Here is a 6,000-nt window from a genome sequence, read left to right on the forward strand (position 1 = left end):
ATCTGAATGCCTAGAAAAAGCAATATGTAAAAAATTTTACACTTGGACTGGCCTGTGGCTTTATCCTGAAAGGGTGACAACAATTGGAAATTCTAGAAAATGACCACCAATTTATTGTAAACAGACAGAGGTCAAGGACTCGCTCGATATTTATTCCATAGAAGTTTACCATTAGTCATACTTGATTAATTTAAGAACAGATTTAAACCAGAGGCAATTGCGGCATCTGCAGTTATAGATCAGTCAGATAATATCAATGGACCAATCAGACTTACCACTCCCCTCTGAGATAGGTCCTTCCTTCCAATAACCCTCCCCACACCCCGGCCTTGCATCTATGATAAACAAGAATAAAGATTTAAATCTGAAAACCTGAAAAATAAAGAGAAAAAATCAAGAGGTTTTATTCCTGAAAAGAGACGGACAAAATTTACGGAAATTAAAAAGTGACAATGAGTATGTATGTGTCAATATATCGATATATATTCCATATATGATATATATATATATATATATATATATATATATATATATATATAATCAGATAATATACATATATATATCCCCTATATATATTCCTTCCATAGTATTGCATATATATATATATATATAGATATATAAAGATCAAATTAAAAATAAAGGAAAAGGAAACACTGAAAAAGTGACCTTAAATGAGGACAATTTATTTATATATTCATCTCTGTTCCATATATTCGTGTTTCAGTTATACAATATATCTCTTCATTATATATACATACATAGATATATATATATATATATATATATATATATATATATATATATATATATATATATATATATATATATATATCCCAATCTACTGAATTCCATTTCATATTACTTCAAACACATCAAAATCGAAAGACATAATGACAGGGCAAAAGACTTGATCAATATCCAAGTTTTCATTCCAGGTAACTGTACATAAATAAATGGCATTATTTTTTTTATTTCATCCGAAGAAATAATTCCCAGTTGATTATGTCTCCTACATTCAACTTTCTCAGCGTAATCCTCAAGGGATAAATTTCGAACTGAATTTTTCACCTACAATAAATCATGGAGAGTTTTTTGTAACTAGGAGATGCACAAGAAGATTCGAATAATATTGGAATGAAGACACTTAATAAGAGATAAACTCCAGATATAAAACGACAAGTTTTCTCTCTCTCAAGTGTTGTGTTTATTGAGCTCAGAAAAAGACAAGAAAATTTGACACCATAATAATCTATTGAACTTTTCATTACCAGTGAAAAATTTATTGACTGAGCACATAATACGACCATTAGTACAGACACAGATACTGTATAAGACTGACATGATCATAGACAAACAACAAATACAGTGTAAGACTGACATGATCATAGACAAACAACAAATACAGTATAAGATTGACATGATCATATGCAAACGACAAATACTGTATAAGACTGACATGATCATAGACAACAATAAATACAGTATAAGATTGACATGATCATAGACAAACAACAAATACTGTATAAGACTGACATGATCATAGACAAACAACAAATACAGCATAAGACTGACATGATCGTAGACAACAACAAATAAAGTATTAGACTGACATGATCATAGGCAAACAACAAATACAGTATAAGACTGACATGATCATAGACAAACAACAAATACTGTATAAGACTGACATGATCATAGTCAAACAACAAATACAGTATAAGTCTGACACGATCACAGACAAACAACAAATACAGCATAAGACTGACATGATCATAGTCAAACAACAAATACAGTATAAGACTGACACGATCACAGACAAACAACAAATACTGTATAAGACTGACATGATCACAGTCAAACAACAAATACAGTATAAGACTGACATAATCACAGACAACCCACACATACAGTATAACACTGGAATTGGTTTTATACAGCCTGAATAATTCAAATGACTCTCCCAAGAATAGTTGCAAACTATCAGTGCATGAACATCATTTCTGATCATAACATAAACCTTACTCGAACCAGATTTAACATATCTCACCAGAATGGTCTTCTTCCACTGTAATTGAGAATGAATATTCATAATGGGTGACATTTCTCCACTTTCTTCATAATGGCTGAATTCTCTGATGTGAGAGAACACATGTGCATCATTATTCAAAAATTTGAGGCTAATTTACTCCGCCTCTACTGACAGAAGAAAGTAACTTTCCAAGATAATCGTTTGGTTTGAATCAGCTTCGTATTTTTCGGTTTAGCTATGACATAAATCACGAATTCCCGTGGGGACGAGACACATGCCAGTATAAACAATCAAGTCCTCCGAAGAAACTGCTTCTATAATGGTTTGAAACGCCCCTGGGACGACTTTTACAGTGATTAAGTACTCCCCCAGATAAATTAACTCTTAGATGCGAATGCGAATACACCAAATTCCACTCTTTTCAACTGCTTTAATTGACTCCACACGAGGCAATTATTTCAAAACAAGCTGCGACCGAAAGGCGCATGCATGTTAGGCGCTAATGATGACGCTTTCGACGCAAATAACTCACAATTTAAAAAAGAAAAATCCCGAATGCTTTCACCGTGACTATTGCGTTCATTTAAGCAGTCTCCAGGCGCCTCGTGGTGTTTACTCGGCTGAGTACCAATCGCTGGTTTAGCTGGAGGGTTACCGTTCGTGAATAAGGACAGCAGAAGAATAAAATAGAATTTAGAATTTAGGCCAAAGGCCTAGAGCTGGGATCTATGAAGTCATTCATCGCTGAAACTGAAACTGACTATAGAAAGGTCTGAAAGGTGTAACTGGAGGAAAACCTCGCAGTTACACTATGAATCAATTGTTAGGAGAGGGTGGAAAGTATGAAGAAAGAAAGTGATTGTGAACGAAGGTACAGTAATAGGAATGAAAGAGGTTACAGCTAGGGACCTGAGGAACGCTGTGAAGAACCTTAAGTAATGCCTGCACCGCATGAGGTGCACTGACGGCACTACCACCTTACGGAGAGGTCAGCAAAAGGAAGACTGCATCAGTAGTGGACACTCTTCTGGGAGTAAGCTCGATGGGTGATCAACATAAAAAAAAGGCCTATGGAAGATGCGCCATTTATAATGAAATCTTCATTTTCTATCCCTGTTACTTATTAGATATTGCTGCGCTTTTACAAACCTCTACAAAAAAAAAAGGGGAACTCCATACAAAAAATGCCTTGTATGACTACAGAATTATATCTTGAAAAAATATTGGTTTACTTCCCCTAAATTCGTTGCGATCTGTCGAGTCGTCCACCCCACAAGTCCATTCGTTTTCTCTCCTCGGTCGTTTATACGACTTGCAGTGACGACCGGCGCTAATTGATCCTATCTGAGTTATGTTGGATTTTTTGCGATTTGTTTTCGTTGATGAAAGAGCAAGTGCGTAGAACGGATGCATGGAAATCTGAATCGATAAGGTATACTTGTCTAAGGCTGCTGATATTTTGAGCAAAGACGGACATCCACACACGAGCACATAGAAATACACACACACACACACACACACACACATATATATATATCAGCAATAAGTCTAAACTGCACGTGACAAATATATACATAGAACGACATGAAAGGTGAAAATTAAAGACCAGGTACCAAGCGCTTTCATCTGGAGATAATTTTGTAACCCATTGTTAAGAGAAATATAATTGAATCTGCCTTTATTAAGCATTTTAACAATCAACTATTGAATATTAGTTCGGGTCTTTAAATTAGATAGTTACCTTGTTCATAAAATTGTAGGGAAGTACAATGTTACCTTTTAGCAATAGCCTGTTCTAACTGTAATTCAGTTCTTGAAGTATTTTTAAAGTATTTTTTGTTTCGTATGTGACAATTTAACTTCAAACTAGTGATTGCATTCAGTAATGATGTTTAGCTTGTTAGTGGCTTTGATCTTGTTTTGTAGGATTTTCTTGCTTATGTCTCTCTTTATTTATTTTACTTTGTACCCCGAAGAAGTGTACGCAATACAATGAAAGCGCTTGGTACCTGGTCTTTAATTTTCACCTCATGGCTCATCTACGTATATACTTGTCACGTGCAGTTTGTGACTTATTGTTGATAAGGAAGCCACGCGTGAACTCTGCCAACTTTGCTGTATACTATCCTGCTTTGGTGGCTATCGTGACGACTTTCTGCTCTACATTGATCAGGGCCACAAGCTGAAGCTTCGTTACAGATTCCTGAGGAACTGCTTATTGGAACAAGTAGTGCTAAAATCGTTCATTCCAATGAAGATTGCTTAAATTGGTTGACTGACCTTTTTGATGACTACTAACGCTTAATCTTTTAGAAATATATTGAAATGGTGGAAATAGATGTTCAAGATGCTTTTTATAATTTGAGTGAAAACGACGCAGTTTCATATGCTCATTCCTGTAGATTGGAAACATCCGCTTATGAATTCAGTTTGTTATAGGAAGCTGAGAACTACATGCCGCAGAGTAAGTAACAGACTAGAAAGAAAGCTGAAGGGTTTGATCGAAAACAGTGACTGGAATAATCATACTAACTTCGATTTTGTGATAAACTTGTCAAGTGGACCGTTACAGGAACATGTCTCAAGTGCTCTGAAGTTATGATTAAGCTTTTCGTTTTCTAAAGAAAATGTTGACTATTGTAGATGTTGCCAACTCTTCTTTAATTATCTGGAAGGAATTGTAGTCTGTCTAGTGATGAGCTTAATATTTGCAAAGTATTGTTTACGGTGCACTGTCGAAACCAATACCAACTAGTGTTCCTAGACGTTTCATCAAGTGTTACAGTGACTTGAAAATGATAATGACCTATATTACGAAGGCTGATAAATCCCAGTTCTGGTGATAATGGATAAAGATGATTATGTTAGAAAAAATGTGTAATCTTTTGTCAGATAATGTAACTTACTCAGAACTACGAAAAAATCCCTAGCGACTGTTAATAAGTAACTTTAATAAGAAATTAAAAAGTGTCTTAAAGGAAATGATGCTCTAATCAAACAGTTTTCTTCGCAGTGTGCAACTTTACCGTATATGTATGGTCTGGTCAAACACACAAGTTTGGTAATCCTGTCCGCCCAATAATCAGTTCTGTTAGCGTTTCATATAAACTGTCTAAATGGTTGGTTCGGATTCTCACGCTATTGTCGAAACATATCCCAATCGCATATAAAGAATAATACTGATTTGTTGAAAAAGTGTATTAATTCTGCATAAATTACGACTTTAAATGGTCAGTTTTGATAACTTCTTTATTTACCAATGTCCTAGTTGACGATTTATTGGCCTTTTTAGCTGACGAATTAACAAGGCATGATTTACCTTTAGCTTGACAAATTTTTTTTAGAATTGATAAAATTATGTGTTAAGGATTGTAAGTTTGTTTTTGGAAATTATTACCTTCAAAGTTTGGGATGGCTGTAGGGAAATCCCTTTCCCCAGTTCTTAGCAACCTATATGGAGTTTTTGAAGTAAAAATATTGCTCAGCGGCTCTTGCCTAAGGGGTTCTTTGGTTTCGATAATGTTGATGACATACTCTGTGTTTGGCCGTGTGCGAAAATTTGAACAGTTTTTGGACAAGTAAAATCATTTGGTACCTTCAATAAATTCACAGTTGAAGAGGAAAATAATTGTTCATTACCATTTTAGATGTTTTTGGTTCTATAGAAGGGATAGAACTTTTTGTGTTTGATGTTTACAGGAAACCTACCAACGTCTGTTCTTATGTCCACTATTATTCAGATCACCACGTTAATGTAAAACTCTCAGTTTTTTGTACATGTTTTTAAGGGCATTAAGGATATGCAGCCCGGAATTCTTAGACTCGGAATTTTGTAAAATTTACGACGTGGGGAATTATGTTAAAATACCAAAGTTTTTAATCGACAAATCTTTACAGAAAGCGAGAACATTTTTATTCCAATAACAATAGGGCCTTTGGTGAAAAATATTTTGACACTTCCATATAACGTA

This window comes from Macrobrachium rosenbergii, chromosome 9, assembly GCF_040412425.1.
Source record: "Macrobrachium rosenbergii isolate ZJJX-2024 chromosome 9, ASM4041242v1, whole genome shotgun sequence".
NCBI classification, from domain to species: Eukaryota; Metazoa; Arthropoda; class Malacostraca; order Decapoda; family Palaemonidae; genus Macrobrachium; species Macrobrachium rosenbergii.